This window comes from Diabrotica undecimpunctata, chromosome 7 (assembly GCF_040954645.1).
Source record: "Diabrotica undecimpunctata isolate CICGRU chromosome 7, icDiaUnde3, whole genome shotgun sequence".
Lineage (NCBI taxonomy): Eukaryota > Metazoa > Arthropoda > Insecta > Coleoptera > Chrysomelidae > Diabrotica > Diabrotica undecimpunctata.
The window spans coordinates 131,871,808-131,895,809 of NC_092809.1; the positions used below are offsets into that span (position 1 = coordinate 131,871,808).

The 24,002-nt window shown below is 33.5% G+C and overlaps 5 non-coding genes across 5 annotated transcripts; all 5 read right to left on the reverse strand.

Annotated features, from left to right (window-relative positions):
* Positions 1-18,304: 18,304 nt before the first annotated feature.
* On the reverse strand, positions 18,305-18,386 carry TRNAS-UGA (transfer RNA serine (anticodon UGA)). The gene has a single exon. It is a non-coding gene; the product is annotated as a tRNA-Ser (tRNA).
* A 303-nt stretch (positions 18,387-18,689) lies between these two features.
* On the reverse strand, positions 18,690-18,771 carry TRNAS-UGA (transfer RNA serine (anticodon UGA)). Its single transcript has one exon. It is a non-coding gene; the product is annotated as a tRNA-Ser (tRNA).
* A 1,805-nt stretch (positions 18,772-20,576) lies between these two features.
* Positions 20,577-20,658, reverse strand: TRNAS-UGA (transfer RNA serine (anticodon UGA)). The gene has a single exon. It is a non-coding gene; the product is annotated as a tRNA-Ser (tRNA).
* A 2,590-nt stretch (positions 20,659-23,248) lies between these two features.
* Positions 23,249-23,330, reverse strand: TRNAS-UGA (transfer RNA serine (anticodon UGA)). Its single transcript has one exon. It is a non-coding gene; the product is annotated as a tRNA-Ser (tRNA).
* Positions 23,331-23,799: 469 nt separating this feature from the next.
* TRNAS-UGA (transfer RNA serine (anticodon UGA)) lies at positions 23,800-23,881 on the reverse strand. The gene has a single exon. It is a non-coding gene; the product is annotated as a tRNA-Ser (tRNA).
* Positions 23,882-24,002: the final 121 nt, after the last annotated feature.

Genomic DNA, 24,002 nt, shown 5'->3' on the forward strand with positions numbered 1-24,002 from the left:
GTGACGTCACGAGCTATGACGCCGATGACATGCAACGGAATGTAAATTAGATGAAGTATAGTGTGCTAGAGTGTGCTAGTGTGTTATTTTTGCTTTTTATTTTATTCGATTACCTTAATTAGCAAAAACTGGTTATCATCTTTATATTAATTCTTTCCTTCCAAGAAATTTCAAAAAAAAAACTTTCAAAATAAATTGATTCGTTCATAATTTGCCACACATTTATTTCTATTATTTTTCTTTATATTCATTAAAAGAAAAGTCAATAATTTATTTAAATTATTGACTTTTCTTAGAGTAACATTTTATTTAAATTAAAGATCCAAGAAATAAACCAATAAACAGTTGTTGACAAATTGGTAAATTCTGCACAAATATGTTTGGTTTAAGATATTATAAGAATTAAAAAAAATAAAATACATATATATTTCATATATTTTATATATAACCAGATGCAATACAGTATTTCAATATTATGCAATTTTATTTATTATCTTTAAAAAACAAACTCCACACAATCTTTATTTGATTATCTTTTGATTAAAATATATTTAAAAACTAAACGTGTGTTTTGTTTACTTAATGTCACATTGTAAGTGAAATGTCACGATTATTTTTGTTGTTCAACGATACTAAACAAACCGAATATAATATTTTAAATAATTTTATATTATTATGTAATTTGGATAGTTTTTTATATTATGTATATTTGTCATAATATCGTATGGGATCGTACGGCACATTCGTGTAAGTTTTTTGACAAATATTAAAGTGGCATTAGACCTGATCAATCAATAAAGCAGTAAAAAGTAAATTGTATGAAGTTACAGAAATATTTAACATTTTCAAAAAAAGTACAAATAATACAGAAACGAATATCAGGCTACGACAGGGAAATTCGTTGACAAGTCTCTTTTTAACATAGTCCTGAAGAAAGGGTAAGAGATTAGACAATAGGACAACCACTTTTCAACTTCCTCAGAAAATAGACGTTCACCATAAACCAGAAAACGGACCTGATAGTTATAGGTATATTGCTTTAATTAGTAATGTCTTTAACCATGAACGATATACAGGGTGTCCCTGAAAATAGTGCGTTCCTTAAAGGAATAGGTAGAAGGCACCATGTAGAGCAAAAAAGTCCTATCTTCTTCTTTATGTGCCGTCTTCTACCGAAGGTTGGCGACCATCAAACGATAGGTTTCTCTGTTTTGTGCCGCATGTATTATGTTCGCAGCTTCTGGTATTTGAAACCATTCTCTCAAGTTTTTCAGCCAGGATTTCTTCTTTCTGCCCAGACCTCTTCTACCTTCAATCTTGCCTTCCACGATAAGCTGTAGCAGACTGTACTTATCATTACGGAACACATGGCCCAGGTATGACGCTTTCCTCCTTTTAACAGTTGTTAACAATTCCACCTTTTTACCCATTCGTCTTAATACCTCTGTGTTGGTCACTCTGTCTGTCCAAGGTATTTTCAGTATGCGTCGATACAGCCACATTTCTAGAGCCGCTAACTTCTTTATAGTTGCTGCTGTTAACGTCCACCCTTCAACTCCGTAAAGTAGCGTAGAGAGTACGTAGCATTTCGTGGCGCGCCATCGGAGGTTAACGCTTAGGTGGCGGTTGCTTAAGAGCTTTCTCATTTTGATGAATTTGGATCTTGCTATTTCAATTCGGATCTTAATCTCTACGTCTGGGTCCCACTTATCATTTACTGTATATCCCAGATATTTAAAGCAGTGTACTCTTTCAATACGTTCGGCTTTAATATTCAGGTCGATATGTTGAATGTTCTTTTTACTGATCACCATAAATTTAGTTTTCTTTCTATTGATCTTCAGTCCAAATTGGTTGCCAGTTGTATTTACTCTATTTAGCATCATCTGTAAATCTTCGATGTTATCAGCCAGTATAACAGTATCATCTGCATATCGAAAATTACTTATTAGTACGCCATTAATCTTGATGCCCTCGTTGTACTCTTCCAGTGCCTCTAGAAATATTTGTTCCGTGTACAGGTTGAAAAGCAGTGGCGAAAGAGTACAGCCCTGTCTAACCCCTCTCGAAATGGTTACGTTTTCACTCACCATATGTCCATTCTTCATGTGGGCTGTTTGATTCCAATATAGATTTTTTATAATCTGGATGTCCTTAGTGTCAAGTCCTGTAAGATGTAATAGTTCTATGAGTTTGTCACGTTTGATAGTATCGAATGCTTTCTCATAGTCGATAAAACACGCGTAAACATCTTTCTGTTGATCTCGAGCCTATTTCGAGTTCCAAAATCGCATCTAAAACCGAACTGTGTTTTACTTATGCTGTGTTCTAATTTTGCTCGTATTCTGGAATGGATAATACGCAAGAATACTTTAAGGGTGTGACTCATTAAACTTATAAGGCGATATTCACTACACGTCTTAGAATTCGATTTCTTGGGAAGAGGCACAAATGTAGATTTCAACCAGTCCGATGGAATTTGACCAGTATCGTATATCTTATTAAACAGTTCCAATACTACATTCAGGTTGTTCTCGTTAAAAACTTTTAAAAATTCGACTGGTATTTCATCGCATCCTGTTGCTTTCCCATCTTTCGTTTGATCTATAGCTTTTATCACCTCACTTTTCAATATTTTTGGTCCATTCATTCGTAGTGTTCGTAGAAATATGACGATAATCCGATAATCCTAAAAGTCCGATAACATTTTTTTTTCTAAATTTACCTACTATGATATGTTGATTATTTATAGAGAAGCGCATTGTAACAGTAATTTAGCTGTCAAAATTTATGTGCGTCGGTATCCCGAAAGGCGAACTCCTAATACTCAAACTTTTGTGAATGTGTCTCAAAGATTATTAGAAACGGGTTCTGTTGTATCGAAAAAAATAGCAGAAGAACAAGAAGTATCTGTCGATTAAATGTAGAAGATGACATGTTAGATGCTGTGAAAAATAATCCAAATGTAAGTACACGAACGGTGGCTAAAATGGTAGAAATGCCGAAAAATGTTGTTCATAGAACATTTCGGAAACAACTTCTACATCTATACCACTATCAGAGAGTACAAAATTTACACCAAGGTGATGTTCTTCGAAGATTAACATTTTGTAGGTGGTTTCAAGATAAACTCCTCAGAGAACCTAAATTTCCATCTGAACTATTATGTGCGGATGAAGCTGTTTCACTTGAAACCTTAGACAAGGAAAGAGAGAGGACAGGTAACGTTCATTTGATAAACCTTCAAAAAGTGAAGCCAGTTTCGATTTGACAGCATGTTTTGGTGCCCTTACGTTTCCTATTACTACCTCTCGCAGGGTTACCAGGTCTACTGATGTTTCAGTAGATCTACTGATTTCAACTTCAATTTACTGATTTACTGAAACACTATATCAATCTACTAAAAAATATGTAATGATAAAATCATCTTCAAAAAGTAATCATTATGTCAGTGTTCAATTATAAATTAAAAAAAAATCTATTTATTGATATATATCCATTATTCTCAATCTACCGAAGAAATAAAATAAGACCTGACAACTTTTCTGGTGCCGGTTGGTGCCAGTTTAGACTTCAGTCAATTTCATACGATAACGAATCCCTTCTCTTTCCTTGTCTAAGCTTGAAACAGTGTGAATAATTTTCATAATTGCCATATATGGGGTGACGAGAACCCTTATTTAATACGTAGGTCAAATTTTCAACGAAAATTTAGCCTAAATTTATAGGCTGGGATAATTAACAATCGTCTGATAGAACCATATAAATTACCCAGAACACTAAATGGAGAGGCTTACTATAATTTCTTGCAAAATGTTTTGCCGGTACTTCTTGAAGACGTGCCTTTGCAAACACGCCATGAAATGTGGTTTCTTCACGATGGAGTCCCAGTACATTTTAGCAGGGCTGTTAAAAATCTTCTTGATACCATTTATCCTCGTCGTTAGATGGGTAGAAATGGACCCATTTTGTGGCAACAAAAAGTCCTGAATGCAATGTAGTGGATTTTTATTTTTGGGGACATCTCAAATCGTTATTTTATGATAAACGAAATGAAATCGAAACGTAAGTTGAATTACGGAAACGAATTTTTGATGCTGCAGAAACTATCCGACATAATGTTGTCAACTACGGTATTACTAACAATTGGTTTCGTCTTATCAATGCATGTGTTCGCGCAAGTGGAGTTCACTTTGAACGTGTATTATAATAATTATTGTGAAGTTAGGACAACTTAATTTTAATTCACAAGTAAACAAATTACTGATAATTACTATTTAAATGGGTTCTATAATAAATAAATAATCGTTCTCAAAATACAAACATTGTATAATGTTTGTATTTTGAGAACGATTTCCGAAGTGGAAATTGAAACGTCAATAAACGTATTTTAACCTTTAATTGTGGCTTATTCCCATTTAAATAGTAATTAATTTAAAATGTCACAAGAAAATAGCTTCAGAACAATATTAAAATTACTGATAGTCCGAGTATAGTGTAAAAAAATTAATTAGAATTATTAAACGTTGTCTGTTGTATTTAACAACAACCAAAAATTAATGTAAGAATGCTAAAAAACGAAGAAATAAAAAACGAATCAAAAAATAATGTGAATGTTAATATGCAAAAAACACTAACTGACAACAAACAAATTACGGACGTAAATAAAATAAATGTACAAAGCTCATATTTTGCTTTTGTTCTCATACGGATCCAAGACGGACTATATCTAAAGTCGATAAAAACCTTTTACCCATCTTCGAGCAGAAGATACTGAGACAAATATTTATGGCATCAATATACTGACATCTATTGAAATGGTATCTGAAACAGGAGGTATAAAATATATAACAAATACAATATTACATATATTAGGTGAAAAAAATGATATCTCATAAATATAAAAAGACTGATATAGAAGTCCAACATACATAGTTTTGTTTTTGGTTGGTATTTCATTGGAAGTCCCCCCTACCTAAGGCAAATATCTAGATCCGCCACTAAACATACGAATAAAATATTAACTTCATTAAGAAAATTTGCATTTATGTGATTTTTCGAACGTATGAATATTAGAAATAAATTTTTAATAAAATATTTGTAGTAGTAAATTTACTAATACTAACTTTTTTTAAAATCGAAGTTTTTTTTATTTAAAATATCGGTTTTTTGTATATCACGATCTTAGCATTGACCTTAGAGTTCGAATGACATCTTGCTACATCTTTCCTGTCCTGCTGTATGGAGTGGAAGCGTGGACTCTAACTGAGGCTATCCTTAGACGCTTGACAGCCTTTGAGATGTGGGTTATAGACGACTACTGAAAATAAGCTGGGTCGACAAAGTTAGAAATGAGGAGGTCCTTAGACGGCTGAACCAAACAATACAACTGGTCAATATAATAAAGAAACGCAATCTGGAATACTTCGGTTACATTATGAGACACCCTGAAAAATATGATCTTTTACATCTGATCATTCAGGGAAAGATCCAAGGTAATCGTGGTCCTGGTAGAAGAAGAACATCATGGCTGAAAAATTTAATGGTATGGAAAATCAACTACATCGTTATTTAGAGCTGTTGTCAATAAAGTCACGATAGCGAATATGGTAGCCAACATGATATCCAACGATCGATAACGGTCATGGAACTAGAAGAAGAAGAAGTATGTCATACTTCTAACAATGACAATAATAAGAATAAATAAAAATTTTGTCAAATGGAGTAAAAGGAGATAGGCTAAGCTTCCAGTATACCTGGTATGACAATGTAGGACATTACACATGGTGTTGTAATTTATGTTTAACAAAGCAAAAGCTTATGAAGTCTTGAATAAAGAGCCATCTGACAATACAAATGATGAATTTTTGCAAGAGAGTGAAGTTTAAGTGAACGAAAATCTGTAATATGTAAATTTGTAAATCTGTAAATTTGGCCATGATTAAAGTAAAGTAGTAAGATATTCTCATGGGAACTGAACCACCACTTCTTTCAATTAGCTTGGCCTGAAGTTATAAAGGAAAGAGTAAAACCCAATTTCAGTCTCAGTCAGTTTTTTCAGTCTCCTATCGAAGATGCCTTGAGACGTTAATATAGTTTAGTTGCGATCGAGAACTCACATATTATGATGTGGTAAGTTGATCATCATCTTCATTTTTAATTAATTGCAATCTTAAGAGATTCTTTATTTGTGCATAGAGTTTTACTGGACATCCCAAGTTCCACCGACAATCACTTTTAATGCCGCTAGACACTCTCAGACCATTTCTATCAAATTATCTGCCGAGAGGGCAATACACTTCCTACTAACATCTGGATATTTGCCGAAGAGGCATGAAGAAATTTGTGACGACGTCAACCTTCATCCCTTTATCAATGCATTCGAATATTTATCTGTTTCTTTGATGATCCACCAACATCTGTGATCCTATGAGGCATTGAACTTTTAATGTTAGTTTTTATGAATCTATTGACCATTTTTTGCTTTTAAGTTTATTTCGGAACTTTTTTAGAAAGTTCCGAATTCCATTCCTATGTAATTTTTGTTTTGAGTTATCTTATATGAGATTAGCATGTATTTGTTAATAAATTTATTTTTCTTCTGGAGTACCAGAAACTGTATTCACTACGAATTTTGACCAGGATGAACGGCATGTGGAATGCAATTTTAGATTCCCTTGCCGAGTAATTTATCCAGCTGTTTGTTTCGCAAATTTTAAGAAACACAGTGGTAAAAATGTGAATTCGGTTTCGCTAGGTAGAAATCGTTTGATTTCTCTTTTTATTTTTAAGCATTTAATAAAAATATTTTTGAAACTTATTATTTTATTTAAATAATAACATTGTAGAGACGATATAAATTAAAGATTTTATTGAATATATAATGTCTCACAGCTTATGGGTAAATATGGCAATTTTTATAATTTTCTTTGATAATTCGTTGATATGTTTTCTGACGTATTTTTTTAATGTCTTTGAGAAAAATGTTAATCTAATGTTACGTTTATTTAATCTTGAGTTCCTTCGTAAGTTTCAGGATAAATGACAGGACTGTTATCAGGACTGTTATCTAATTATTATCCATCATAAATCTATCTGTCTCTGATCTGCTATTTTTTTATCATCTATATCCTTACCCACTCCCTATCAAAGACAAATACGCAATGAGGCTTGTATCCAACATTAAGAATCTACTGTCAGCAATTCTGTTAATATGGATACACATATTACGTATTTAATTCCCTTAAATTATATAGATTGTCCACCATTTTAATACAAATATTATTTTAAAATAGTCTTATTTAGTAATAGAAAATCCCCGTTTTTCCTAGAGCAGTGTATACATACACGACATCAAGTTGGTTAATAATTACATTTATTGTGAGACTCTCCGGCACATTCGTAGTCTGATCCTTAAGCCCCCGAGTTAAGGAGAATAGAGTTATTTGTATTTCAAAGAACTGTTACTTTGTCACTGTTATATAAAAGAATCCTAAAAAATGATTGTTTAATGGCCTTTAAGAAAACATCCAGTTGAAAATATACACCCATATTTGTAGTTTTGTTCGAAGCAATTCTTTTGTAAATATATAAACTATTTTAATGCAAATAAAGGCAAGGGTTTGTACTTATGATACTAAAGCGAAATCAATAAGTAAATGTTATTATCTAGTTAACACAACGAAAAATATAAGTATGTAAATACAATATTAAAAGTAAACATAAACAATATAATAATAAAGTTATGGCTGTAGGATAAAGTGCCATTTAGCCAAGATACAATTTTAGTTGTTATGGAATTATAAATATGCGACGTTCCTACAGCCTCTGCCGCTTCTCGCATTTCGACCGCCATCGTTTTCTGTCCATCAATTCGTCTTCTATGATGGCTCTATCTCTCATTATGTGCCGTACATTTTCTTCCCAGGCCTTCCCCTTCTTCTTCTTTGTTGTGGCATGTAATTTAAAACTTTCTTTGGCCATCTATCTTCATTCATTCGCTTCACATGACTATACCACACTAGTTGTCTCGTTTCAATTCCGTCTACAATGGAATATACAGTATTTGTCCTCCTTCTCTATCTTTTTTGGATACACCACATGCTCTCCTTAGAAAATCCATTTCTACTACTTCTATTCTTTTTCTATCTTTTCTCGTGATCTGCCAAACTTCTGCCCCATAAGTCGTAAAAGGCTCTACCAAGGTTCGATAAATTGTCAATTTCGTTTCTTGTCTAATATCTTTAGACCATAGTAGAGAGTTTAGAATGTTTACCGCTTTTTTTCCCTGTTGCGTTCTGTCTTCGATATCTCTTTTGGTAGTGCCTTCTTTAGACATTATAGATCCGAGATATTTACATGTTTTTGTGTTTCTAATTTCTAACTGTGGATCTTCTTCATCATCTCCTATTTTAAGATATTCTGTCTATGACATATTCATATTGAGGCCCCATTTTCCATATTCTCTCTTTAGTTTTCTAAACATGTAGCCCATGTCTTTCTCATCATTCGCTACGACTACCTGATCATCTGCGAAAAATAAAGTTGTTAGACATTTACCATCGCCTATGTCTATTCCCATTCCGGATACTTGTTTCCTCCACTGCTCTAGCCATGATTGAATATATATTTTAAATAATGTCGGAGATAGACAAAATCCTTGTTTAAGCTCCTTTGTTATTGGAAATGATTCAGATATAAAGTTTCCTTCCGCAACGACACTTCTGCATTTTTGTACATATTTGCGATAGCATCCACATACTCTGAAACCTACTTTCGTCAATGTTTGAAACAGTTTTTTCAAAGGTACCGTATCGTATGCCTTCTCTAATCTACAAACAATAGGAGGGTAGATAGGTTCCTTGCCTTCCGTTTTTCGATTAACTGCTGCAGAACGAATATACCATCAGTGCATGATCTTCCTGCACGAAATCCATTTTATTTTCTATGTCTTCATATTCTGATTATATTCTTCCTTTTATTATTCAACCGAACAACCTCCCCACTGAGCTGATAATAGTTATTTCCCTACAATTAAAGCATTTGCGTTTATCCCCTTTCTTGTATTGAATATTGAGCTGATGTATCCAACATTCCAATTGTCAGGGATATTTTGTCCTTTTAAGCATTTGTTAAGTAGTTGAACCAACATCTAATGTAATATTTTTGGTCCATACTTTACAAACTCAATTGGGATGTTTCCAGGTTCTGCTGTTTTACCGTTTTTCGATCTTTTGAGGGCATCGGTTAACTCTCCGGTTGTTATCTCAATTATTTGTGTATGTTCGGATATTTCTTCCATGTTATAGATTTCAAAATGTCAATTTTGTGTCCCTTTTTTAAGATCATCTAGACCAGATATTGATACACAAGCAGTTTTTATATAGTCTTTAACGTAATAACTATTTTTCCAATCATATACGAACAAGAAATCCATAAAATCGCTCGACCTAAGAGGTTTATTGTGGCTCATCCCTAGATTAAAGTTGTCTTTTCAGCCCAACCTTTTTAACAAAGTTTATTAAACTGGACTTTGGTGACACTTCTACGAAGTCCTAGGACTCGAGTTGATAATGCTCAAATGAATTGAATCTTTTCCTATCCAACCCTGAGTAGTTGCACAGAAAGTGTATCGCCGTCTCGTCTTTAGTCTGATAAAATCTGCAATTTCCACTTTCTGTCAGTCCGATTTTATTTGTTTATTTTATTCATGTGCCCCTTGAGGCGAAAGTGTCCTTTCGCCTAGGAGACCTACTACAATTCGCAGATTATTCTTATTCATATCTAGTAGATCTTTGGATATCGTCTTCGAAAGTTCATGTCTAAAATTTTTATTGTTTGGGACTCGTTTTTAATTTTTATTGTTTGGGACCCGTTTTTCCTACCAGTGGTTACGCTTCATCCGTTCCATCCAGTACGGTATGATTTTTTGGCTGTGCTTCTTGTTATTACAACGTCAGATTCTAGGCCTATGAATGTTTCTTTTGCAACTCCCCTGGCAAGTACGTCCGCTTTTCCGTTCCCTTTTTTTCGTTCAAATTTGATCCCAGTAACCTTTCGCTCTGTTTCCTGGCATCGTATCCGCCTTCTGTATGCTCCTACCTTTGCTTCCTTCTCTATCCATAAATCTTGTCCATAAAACATAGACAAAAATGAGAGGAAATAAAAAAAAGAATAATGGATGGCAATTAAGCCTATTTATTTTTGAGTCACATATTTAGTGATAAAACCATACACCAAGATTAAGATCTATAAAACCGTCTTTGTAAGGAATAGGAAGGATCATTCGGCACAATTTGACTTTGGCGATCAAAACCTAAAATAGAGCTAATGATGATTTATTTCATTTTTCAGTGTTAATGGGGGATATTATTTTTACATCTCTTATGTTAGGAATTCACTAATTTTCTATAAGCAAATATAGAAAAATTGATTTTTAGATTTTCTTATATATTGCCAAATGATAAAAAAAAGAACAGATTCAAATAAGTAAAAAAGTTTTTATTACCATTACGTTAAACACGAAGCATTGAACATAAACATATTCGAAGTTCTTGAAGTCCCTTTACTGATGGGAGTCAGTAACACTGCTACAAGATCTTTTTTTTATACTATAACTGAAATATAATCCATATCAGAAAACAGAAAACTGTTATTTGCTTTTTTTCGTAAGGATTTGACTACAAAATCGGCATCTTGTAACGAAATGATTTTTCCTATGTAATAAATTTCTAGTTTCTTAGTAACCACAAATCTTACAAATATAAAGGCATCTTAGAAAGATTATCCTTGTCAGAAATAAACTTCATATACAGCAAAAAATCCGTCGGAGAAGTCATTTTACAAAAAAATGATACTCAATTCACTTGAACTGGTGTTATGATATGTTTCTTTTATCTGATTTCTCAGATTTGACTCATTTTTTTTCACTTCGCTAGCTATAAAATTTTTTTGGTAAATATCTGGCGGTTTAAAGGTAAAAGTCCAGTATTTTTGTACGACCTATTTTTGAAAAAAACAATAGATGAGGCTGGATATTCATCTCCTAAGTATTTTTCTGGATTTCTTATTCTGTGATATACAAAAACCGGTGAAAGTGTACCTACTGCTGCATTAATAATAACCACAAAATTAACAAGCCCCCTCTGTTGAGAAGATATATAAGCAACTTGCTTTCTACCCTTAGGAGCAACAACTCTTTTAAGTGACATCACGGTCGTCAAGTCAGTTTCATATAAGTTCCATATTTCTTATGTTCTAAACTTGTACTTTCAAGAACGAATATGTATTTGGAGAAAAATTCATCAACGACAGGTTTATTGAATGCCATTGCCCTACTGAAGCTTATGTTTTTTTGCTTGCGGAAAGATATACCTTTCTCGTGCCTTTCCATAACGTTTCTTATTCAGTCAAGACCTAAAAAATCAACTTTTAATGTAGAACAATTATTATAATAATCATATGGCACAAACCTGCGATCTTGTTACGATTCCAAGATGTTGGCACCTTATATCGTGGTATGGAATTGGCATAATGTAAAGCAAGACTTCGTATTTACTTGTAGTTTAGCCCATAATTTATGTTAGAACATTTCTTAGCAGGTAAAATACTATCAAATGCGTATTATACAAATCAAACATCTAAAACAATAACAGTGCCTACGACATAAAAACTAAATTTATATAAAAACTTACCTTGAATACAATATTTTACACTTCACTCGGAAAAAAGCACTACAAATCGTGGAAAAAGGTCTTTGGATCAATGAACAAAATTTTGATCGAAATTCGAAAAAAAAAAAAATGGGAACAATAATAACAATAAGAATGTAACCAGGGACGGAGAAAGAAGAACGAAACGAAATGCTGAAATTGAAGAGTTAAGGGAAGAAAACATAGTCAACAACACAAATCTTCCCGCTTAGAATAAATTGGTGTGAAACCACCAACTGTGAAAACCACCTACAGATATGCTGAGTAGAATACCTAACTGGACACATCTATGTTTCAGGTGCAGAGAAAGGTCTAGAAGAAGATGGTTAGAAGACGTAGAAAAATATACAAGAGCAATGAATATAAAGGACTCAAAAGTTCAATGCAAAGACAGGAACAAATGGAAAAGTGTCACGACAACAGCAAGTTAATAAAGAATACAGACATAGAATAGGATTATCAAAACGTACATAATTCACAGGGATTGCAATATCAATACTAAAAAAATTGCTTTTCATTAATTTAAAAATTGTACCTTATTTCAACATCAACCTATTGGTATGTATGAAGAGAATAATCAAGCTATTAGTTTTAAATCAATCGATTTTTGATAATCTTAACAAATGCACTTCAAATATAAAAGTCATCATAAATATAACCTTGACGTTTTAAAAACTTCTAAAAATGCAACAAATTTGGATACTTATCAAATACATACAATTTTTAATATTTATTTATCGTTTACGTCACAGTTAAAATGATTTATCACTAAGAATATTTCTAATATTAGTAAAAATGTGTATTGCATATTTATCGTAACAACAGATTTTCTAGTGGCGCCAGATTGCTTCTTTTAAATTTGTTTTGATTTTCAATATCAGTTTTCTATAATAAAATGTTTATGTAAGTATTGCCATAGTTACATAATATTTAAACTAAAAGAAAACAATTTTTAATTAAAAATAATAAAGATACTTACATTAAAACTTTTATACCCAACCACTGGTATATTAACATCTGTGCATAAACTATATTTTGTCGTATTATTTATTGAAACTTTCATCTCCTTCTCACTGGTATTTCTTGAAATGTGACTGACGATTAGTAAAAATATTGGCAAAACTCAGTAATAAAAGGACAAAACCACTTTTAGAAATATACCTCAGAAAGATTGAGAAAGCAAGGAAGTAATGAAACAAGATCACCTTAATTTTCTACTAGCGACGAATCTGTTTGAGAATTTGGTTGAATAATTAATACTGAATAATACACTAGTTTCCAAAGCTACAATTGCCATTTGGATCGCCAAACTTCGAAAGGAGACGGCGCAATAAGAAGAAGAATGCGCTGGACTGAATAATTTTGGCATACACTAACGACATAGACAATATAGTCAGTAATTTTACCACCAAAACACCAAAACAAGGGAAATTTTTGTGAAAATAGGAAGGAAAGCAATCAAGTAGGGCTAAACATAACTATGGACACATACAATTTTGAATGTGTAAAAGAATTCCAGTATTCGAGTGCCCCAAAACTCAAAATTAAAGAGAAGATATGATTGACCGAATAGATGGAGGTAATAGCAGCGAAGACCATGAAGGGTTGTGAAACTACACACAGAAGGAGAGAGAGAGAGAGCGAGAGAGAGAGAGAGAGATGAATCTGTTTGTTCAAAATCTGTCAATCTATGTAATTTTTTGATTATATAAGTAGTTAAACTTATGATTAAAACAACACCAAAAGACTTAATGATCTGTTTGACACAGACTATTCTTGAAACCCCTCTCTATATATTCAAGAATAAATATATAGACAATATATCATCATTCTTTATTAACACTAACTCCAAATTAACAGTACGTGTAATATTTTGGATCTCCCACCTCTAATATGCATCAAGATGAGATCTGATTCCGTGTAAGAGGGCCCCCCTTCCTCTCATATTCCATCTATCAAACCCGTAGATAAAGGGATTTCGTCTATAAAAATATTTTAGAAGGTTTACATGTCAGCACAAAGAAAGAATCTGGTAGGTTAGTAATCATACGGGGCAAAGATAAATTACAGTGGTTTTTTTCGCTGGAATAATGGGTTGGAAACTCGTCTACTAAGTAGGTTATTATGGTGACACGATTTTTCATTCAACGCTGGCTGTAAATATTTCAACTAGGTGTTTTAGAATTTTTTTCGGAAATGTTGTAAATTAAGTATGTAGAGTTGTTTAAAAACCAGTATTGGTGAGAATGCATTTGTGTGTTGATGTATCTTTTAGATTAAGGATAATAAATGTATGACATGAATAAATATATAATTCTATATTTTTCAGTTTCTCCTGATCTCAAATTGTCTATTTTTCTTCGGTCGCTTGTTAGTTAATAGTTTTTTATTGATATTTCCACTTCTCATGATTTTCTGATTTCTTCATTCTTTTGCCTAAGCATTAACATTTTTTGTAAATATATTCTCGGCCATAGGTACCCTCAATTCTCTTGACTACAGTATTTTATAGTCTTCGAAAATTCAGTTGACTTCAGAAAATTGTTTTATTTCCCTTTTGAATAAATCCACGTTTCGTCAAAAAAAAAATAATGTTATTGGGATGCACACCAAGATTTCCCATAGGTATATTTACGAAGGAATTTAAAGCAGTAATACTGGTGCGCTCAATTGATGCTCTTCGATTATTGTTCTTTTCGTATTTTAATCAAATTTCCGTTAACAAAATGCTAACAGATGTTTTGCCAATAAATACAACTTCTTTATACCTTAATTAATTACTTATACTCTGCAGAGTTACATGTGTCTCTAAAAAAAAACAGATAAGTACAGAATAAATCGCACTTACTCGTAGATCCCCATAACCCGCTTTCATCAATCTTTTTTTACAATATACATTCATAGAAAATAAAAATACAAGATAAAAACAGCCAGAAAACTACAGAGGTATAAATTTGTTAAATACTACTCTAAAACTTACAACTAAAATTTTACATGTGGTAATAAATCAGCGGATAAGTTTAGCAGATAAACAACAGGGTTTTACAGATGCAATATTCGTTATAACTTAAAGCAAATTATTGAGAAATCACTAGAGTATAATAGACCATCATTTCTGTGTCTGATTGACCTAAAGAAAGCGTTTGACAGAGTGAGACTCAAAGATGTAATCCATCTTTTGTATAATAGAGAAGTTCCCCTAAATATTATAAAAACTATCGAAAACCTCTACCAAAACAACAAAATGGAAGTCAGAATAGATGAACAACTTACAGAACCTATAGAAATAGGCAGTGGAATAAGACAAGGGGACTCGAGCCCAATGCTCTTCAATTTAATCATGGATGAAATCACCAAAAGCATTAACAAAGGAAGAGGATACAGAAATAGCAGCAAAAGAATTTAATATGATAATCTCATCTCAGAAAACTAAGACAATAGTAGTTAGCAAAGAACCAACCAGATGTAAAATAGAAATTGATGGCATCAGTATTGAACAAGTAATGGAAATAAAATATGCCCCTGTCCAGCTATGGAGACCTGGACAAAGATCAAGTACAAAAAGCAAATAGACTGGCAGGATGCCTTAATAATACTATAAAGCCAGTGTAAGACCAATAATGACATATGCCTCAGAAACAAGACCCTACACAGCCACAACGCAAAGGCTACTGGAAATGGTAGAGATGAGAGTACTGAGAAGAATTACACGAAATACGCTGAGAGATCGAAAGAGAAATGAAGACATTAGAAGAAAATGTAACGGACAGTGTATAAATGAATGGACACAAAATAGAAAAAAAGAATGGAATAATCACATAAGCAGAATAGAGGAGACCCGTGTCTCAGTTCTCCTCCAAGATGGAGTGACAACCTTCCATAGAGGTATTAATCTACCAATAAACTAGCGGAATTGCTTATAAAGAGGAAAAAGAAGAAGAAGAATAATTAAAAAGTATCTTCTGGTTTATTATCAAATTCAGATTGAAGAATTTGAATTGTTGGTACACATCACAATTGTAAATGCATATTTTTGACTACTATGGACCACATTCGTCATATTCCATAAATCTCCCAAAATCTGTATACAAGGTATAGTTTGTATTGCTCGTTGGTCTAATCTCATAAAATATTAATAAATAAGTACAAATGATGAATAAGTGCATATCAGAATATAAAATATGTTCTGATGAACATATCGTGGTCTGTTGAAACAAAATCAGTGATGGTACCGTTCGGTAAAGAAACTGGACCAGAAATAACACAAAGTGAAGTAAGACACACATTAAAGAAATGAAAACTGGGAAAGCAGTAGGACCAGACGAAATAGCGACAGAAATATTGCAACTTATCGCCGACTGCAATATACATGTTATTGTCGAATTCTTTAATATCATATACAGAACAAGTATATTATCTAAAGAATGACTTCTATCAACATTCGTGACTATACCGATAAAGAAAAACGTCAGGCAATGTTGCGATCGCCGTACCATTAGTCTAATGTGCCACATACTAAAAGTATTTCCAAAGATTATTCATCGTGGAATATATAAAAAGTTAGAACAAGGACATTGGACAAACTCAGTTCGGATTTAGAAATGCTCAAGGAACCACAAAAGCATTATATGCAGTAAGTGTGCTAATATAGAGATGTTTAGATGTAAACCAGGAGATCTATGTCTGCTTCCTAGATTATAACAAGGCATTCGATACAGTGAAACATAATCCGTTAATAAAACTACTGAGAACAAAGAACATATTGTTACGTAAAAATATGAGTCATATTAAAAACCCGTAAACATCTTGTTTATTCACTTATATGTTTTAGATTTTACGAGACCCTTCGATTAGCTGGCAGAAATCTACCTGAACGGAACCTTCCAGAAAACGGTCGAAACGATGACCCGGATTGACCTTCTAGTATAATCAGGCTGAATTCTCGACCGGCTGTATTTATATATAATAACGGATTTTTCATTGAGGAAGTTAGTTAATATCTGAAGACCCGCGCCCGCGATTTTAATTGTAGCGTTCGTATAAAATAAATTATGTATTATTAGTGGTTAAATAAACTGATATAAATTATCGTGCTTTTTAATAAATTGAAAATAAGAACAATATAATAAATTAATAAAGACATTACAAATTAAATAAAGATATAGCAGTTAAATAAATTCACAACAATATTATGAAATCTGTATTATGAATAAGAAGCTGTCATAAGAATAAATAATTTAAAAACTAATAATATAAAAATCAGAAGAGGTGTTAGACAGGGCTCTGTCTTGTCGCCATCACTGTTTAATGCATACTAGAGGAAATATTCAAAAAAGCATTAGAAGATGAAGTAGCAGGCATAAAAATAAATGGCCTAATCATACGTGAAATTAGATATGCTGATGATACAATACTAATAGCAGAAAATATTACAGATTTACAAAGAATTTTAGATAAGTTTGTTGCAACGAGTGAAGAATTTGGTCTGTCACTAAACATAAAGAAAACAAAATTCATGGTCATATGAAAGAAAAATATTGGATACATAAATCTACACGTAAATAATAAGACGATAAAACGAGTTCAGAATTATAACTATTTAGGGGCAAACATTAATGAAACAAACGATTATACCAAAGAAATTAGAGTTAGAATAGAAAAGGCTAGAAGTGCATTCAATAATATGAAACAAATATTATGTTGTAGAGACCTCAGCCTAAATCTTAGAAAACGAGTACTAAAGTGTTAGGTATTTTCTGTTCTTTTGTATGGTGTGGAGACATGAACTTTAAATAAACAATGTCTCAATAAATTGGAAGCATTTGAAATGTGGACATATCGAAGAATGCTGAGAATCTCCTGGACAGACCGAATAACCAATGAAGAAGTACTAAGAAGAATAGAGAACAGCAGGGAGATCCTGGATTCCATCAAAATAAGAAAACTACAATATCTGGGTCATATAATATGTGGTGACAGATATGAATTCCTAAAACTAATAATGCAGGGAAAGATTCAAGGAAAGCGCAGCGCATACGTAGAAGAAGAATGTCCTGGCTGAGAAACCTCAGAGAATGATTTAATGCAGCTCAACTGAACTCTTTCGGGCCGTAGTGTCAAAAGTTAGAATAGCAGTGATGATTTCCAACCTTCGTCGCGGAGATGGCACGTAAAGCAGAAGAATTACCGTAGGAGCAAAATGGCAGGGAACGTGTTAATAACCTCCTTAAGTTAGTACATATTTTCGTTTCAGCAACTTACGATATAATATCAATTGCCAACAATTCGTTTATTTTATAATGTATTTTATAAATTTGTGGTCTATTCCCAACGGAATGTTGGACAAAAATGCATATTCGCTAAACACTGTCTTTAAAATAACAAAACATAAAAATAAAATAAAATAGTTACACAATTTTGTATTCATATTTATAAAAGCAAAAAAAGTATTTTGGAAAAAGTAGATATATTAAACGAATTAAATGCCGCATGAATAAAACTGACAGGATATTGTTGCTCACTCATTATTAATTAAAAATAACTAAATATAGATATAAACTAAAAAATAACTATAATTTTAAACAAAAAGTTTACGCTGCGGACAGGATTCGAACCTGTGCGGGCAGAGCCCAATGGATTTCAAGTCCATCTCCTTAACCACTCGGACACCGCAGCTTGTTCATTTTGAATTTATAATATGCAATATAAGCAGAGTACTTAATTTTAATTTTTTTTTAATGAACTTATTTATTATTAATAATAAGAGTGTTATATTAATATATATAATACCAATTTTACCAATAAATACATATTTAACTGTTAGAATTGCCAATATTTAAGCATTTATACTACATCAATAATATAGAAAATATATTTCGAAAACAAAATAAAAATACCAATTAATCGCCTATTAGACTCATTACTTGACGCAGACAGCGATAACACAGAACATAGTATTTGAAAATATTAAAAAGTTCACGCTGCGGACAGGATTCGAACCTGTGCGGGCAGAGCCCAATGGATTTCAAGTCCATCTCCTTAACCACTCGGACACCGCAGCTTGCTGTCTACTACTCAAAATATATATCGTGTTCTCTTTCAATATCCATTTCTTTCTTTCGCTGAAAAAACTATTTTTCAACAACTTTCAATGAAATTTTTCTACTTTATGGTCCTCTCCTGAATCCCAAGTATGTGTCGCTAATATCAAGTCCCAGGTTCTGGTAGACCCGATTATTGATGATTTTGGGAAATATCTTGAGCAAATAATTCATTATCGAAATTTCTCGGTGAGTGTTGCTGATCATATTGATTAATTTAATGAAACTATGAACTGCATTCTTCCAATCTCTTATTTCGATGGCAACGTTTGCTACCCCAACTTTGATGGCGATATCAACTTCCTCAATAGATTGACAAGTGTAATACACCATGCAGGATTTTCGCAGATGATTCAAAGTCAAGTTTGGAAGTCGGTTGAGTTGTATATATTCAGGACCGTCAAGAATCCCTAATGTTTGACTCAAATCCACAGGGCTTCATATATTCTGCAGAACTTTTTCCAATATATGCAACCTCCAGAATGGACTGCTAGCACAGGAATCTCTGGCCACCAAGTTGTTCCAGATAAAATACGGTACGCTATTAACAGCATTGAGACCTATAAACTCTGGGTACCTCAAGGTAGTGTGCTTGGTCCACTTTTATATCTATTATACACTGCCGACCCACTTCTGATCAGTGTTAGTTGGCAACAGTTGCTGATGATGGAACTTTTTACCACTAAACGTCTGACATGTCCACCTGCACAACTAAACAATCAAGATATACCGAAAGCCGATAGTGCAAAATACCTTGGTACTCATCTTGATGGACGACTTACTTGGAGAAACCACATCTTCAATAAACGAAAACATCATCATCATCATTCTGGCTTTACAACCTTACGTGCATCCAAGCCTCCTCAAGAATTTCTCTCCAGTCGTTCCTATCCATCGCCTTTCTCCGCCAAGCACGTATTCCCATTTTTCTCATGTCTTCATCGATGTTATCAAGGAACCTTGTTCTAGGTCTTCCTCTTCTTCTCTGACCAATGGGTCTGTCAAGGAGCGTTTTTCTAGCAGGGTCATTTTGTTCCATCCGCATTACATGCCCTATCCACCTCAGACGTCCTATCTTAATATGTTTTACGATATCAGGTTCCTGGTATATTCTATAAAGTTCGAAATTGTATCGTCTTCTCCACACTCCATTGTCATTCACTGCTCCATAAATTCGCCTTAGTACTTTTCTTTTGAAACATCCTAACATGTTTTCATTATTTCTTGTTAGAGTCCAGGTCTCTGAACCATATGTTGGGATTGGGCGTATTATTGTTTTGTAGAGTTTTATTTTTGTATTTCTCGATATAATTGTGGATTTAAGGAGGAGATTGAGCCCAAAATAGGGTCGGTTGGAAATGGAATTTCGCATGTCTGTCAACAAATATATATTAAAAATATGGAGGAGCCGTAAGTGGCAGAAAGTGCCATCATATTTAATTAATTCTGTACTTATCCAACATATCCCCTGTAGCTTTTCTATTTTTGGTATCCAGTTCATCCGTTGTTATTTCATCGATATTTTCGATTTTTATTGTCATCTAAATCTATTATTATTTCGGACAGTCGGATAAATGTATCATGACTTTATATGCTAATTTATTTTTTCGTGTATATCAACCTTATCCCAATATTTTTGGTGAGCTTGTCGTGTTAGTTGTTCAGAATTTCTCTCTTGATTTTATATATGTAGCTTCTTTTGTGTACTTCTTTAGGAGTTCTACATAAAAAGTTGAATTTAAATAAAAATAAAAACAAAAATTTCCGCTGCGGACAGGATTCGAACCTGTGCGGGCAGAGCCCAATGGATTTCAAGTCCATCTCCTTAACCACTCGGACACCGCAGCTTTGTGTCAAATTTTCGAAATTGATATCGCGTTCTCTTTCTTACACGTATCTCTTTATCCATCTCTCGCACCAATTTGTTTATTCTGTAATGAATTTAATTTACGACTAAAATATAACATAATGTTTATATTTTACTTGTTTTTGCACAGGTCTATAAATCATCATCATCCAGCCCCATTTTCACATCCATTGTTGGATATAGGCCTCCTCCAAACGACTCCAGTTCTCTCTATCTCTAGCTGCTGCATTCCAGTTTGTTTCTATTCTCCTTAGGTCGTCGGTCCATCGGGTGGGTGGTCTGCCTCTACTTTGCTTGTCGGCTCTTGGTCTCTACTCCAATAATCTCTTCGTCCATCTTCCGTCTTCCATTCTAGCAACATGTCCAGCCCACCTCCACTTTTGTTTATTGATTCGCAGTATAATATCGTCTACGCCAGTTCGTCGGCGTATCTCCTCATTTCTCACGCGATCTTTCAAGGTCAGGCCCAGCATTGATCTCTCCATTCGCCTTTGTGTTACCCTCAGTTTTTCGGCAGTAGCTTTCGTTAAAATTAGGGTCTCTGCTCCGTAGGTCAAGACTGGTAAGATGCATTGGTTAAATGCCTTCCTTTTCAGGTGAATCGGGGTATTTGTTTTAAAAATGTCTCTCATCCTTCCATATGCCGCCCATCCCAACGTGATTCGTCTATTTAACTCGCAGGTTTGGTTGTCTCTGGTTATTCTAATTTTATGACCCAAGTATGTGTATTTATCGATTAATTCTACCTTGTTGTTATTGATCTGTATCTCTTCGCTGGGAACCATATTGGTCATCATTTTGGTTTTCTCGAAATTTATCTCCAGCCCAGTTTCTTGTAGTATGTCATTCAGTTCTTGGAGCATGTCTTTGATCTCTCCCAGATTATCTGACAGAAGCACGATATCGTCCGCAAAACGTAGATGGTTTAATTTTTCTCCATCGATGGATATTCCTTTCTGTTGCCATGTTAGTTTTTTAAATGCATACTCAAGAACGGTAATGAACAGCTTTGGTGACATGGTATCACCTTGACTGACTCCCCTTTTTATCTTTATTTTATTAGTTGCTGAATGTAGACTTATGGTTGTTGTGGCATTTTCATATATATTTTTAACTATATTACAATATCTGTGGTCGACCCTGCAATCTTGTAGTGCTCTTAAGATGGACGGTAGTTCCACTGTATCAAACGCCTTTTTAAAGTCTACAAATATCAATGCCAAGGGACGGTTATATTCGTTAGTTTTTTCTATCAGGGTTTTTAGGCACTGCAGGTGATCGTTTGTGCCGTAATTAGGGCGGAAACCGGCTTGTTCCCGAGGTTGGTAAAAATCCAGTTTTGTCTCTAATCTGTTCGTTATTATTCGTGTGTATAATTTATAAAGATGGTTAAGGAGACTGATTGGTCTGTATCTTTCCAGGTCTGCTATATCTCCCTTCTTGTGTAAGAGTACAGTTATTGAATTATTCCACTTTGTTGGGATATTTTGATTCCATAGGCATAGATTAAAAAGCTTTTGAATTTTGGTTATCAGTACTGAGCCTCCTATCTTTATCGCTTCCGTGACGACACCGTCCTCCCCCGGAGCTTTGTTATTCTTCATCTTTTTTAGAGCCTTGTAAATTTCGTCCAAGGAGATTTCTGGGATATCTTCAGAACCCTGATTTTGAACCTTCCTCTGCTGATATTCAACTATATCTAGGGTCGATTGGTTGCTATATAATGTCTCATAGAATGATTCTACAATTTGTAACAAATGTTCTCTGTTTGATGTGATGTTGCCATTTCTATCAGGTCTATAAAACTCCTGAGGAAATCCTAACAAAAAATGATCTCAAACAGCTGTTTAACTAGTTCAAAGAGTGAAGACTTAAACCATCTTAAACTTAATCCCAATAAGACACAGATGCAATAAACCTGAAGTACAATAATTTCCAAATTCACAACCCAGTGGAAGATTATGCAGTACAACAGACTATACAATAATGAGAAACATACCATACATCACAGAAAGTCCACCAGATTGTTCTCCCTTGAAAATCATGGTCAACCCTCAACCTAATGGTTTCTGCGACGATTTGATCAAAAGTAAAAAATATTGTGCAAAGTAGTCGCTTTTTACGGTATCCAGCTAGTTTCAAACACAAGCAATTCAAATTGTATTGAATTTTAAAAATACGTTTCCACAGATGCTTTCCATATTTTCGAAATTTTGCTTTGCGTTATTGTCATCGCATAGCTGTAAAAAAAGTTGACCCCACATTCAAGATTTAATTAAGAAAACTCAGATTCAAAAGCCACATTAACCACATCAACCATAAACTATATCACACTAGGTACTTATTAGTACTAAACCCCACTTTTTTACTACCTACCCACATAAATTTTTTGTGGGACGAATAACTTTAAAGAGATATAGTGGCACACTTTGGAGAAATGTTGGCCACTCCTGCGGTGACTCCTGCTTTATACAAATACAATAGCACTACCGGTTGCCACTCATATTTTTACTCAGTGGGTCATGTATGGTTTTATTATATTGTAGTCCCACTTTAATAAACAAAAAGCTCGCTGCGGACAGGATTCGAACCTGTGCGGGCAAAGCCCAATGGATTTCAAGTCCATCTCCTTAACCACTCGGACACCGCAGCTTTGTGCCAAAATCTAAAGAAAAATCACAATTTTATGTACAATAGTTCGTGTATATAATCATATAACAGTAGTTATAATATAATAGTTCTCAATCGCTAACACTGCTAACAGAATAAAACTATTTTCTTGGACATTTTAATTTTTTGTTATCTACCTATATAATGTTGGGAATAATCTAAAATTTACTTACTAACTTTAAAGGGAATTAACCAGAATTTCACTTTAAAATACGTTTATTTTGAGAACGACTTCCGAAGTGGAAATTGAAACCTCAAAATAAACATGTTGTAAACTGAAATCAAAGAATATAGACGCATATGTCTATATTCTTTGCTGAAATGGTAGTTAATTCTTTTTAAAGATAGTAAACAACTTTAAAACACCACAAGAAAATAGCTTCAGAACATATTCCAAAGTTTAGATAAACGTTTGGACAGTAATAAAAGCAAAAAAAAAACAAAAAGTTTACGCTGCGGACAGGATTCGAACCTGTGCGGGCAGAGCCCAATGGATTTCAAGTCCATCTCCTTAACCACTCGGACACCGCAGCAGATGTCGGAAAAGCTCGACAAAAACAACTCCTGGCGTAATATTACTTTTAATTTTTAATAAATAAAACTTTAATAATAAAACATTTAAATGTCGCAATATCTTTAGATATTTTTACCAGA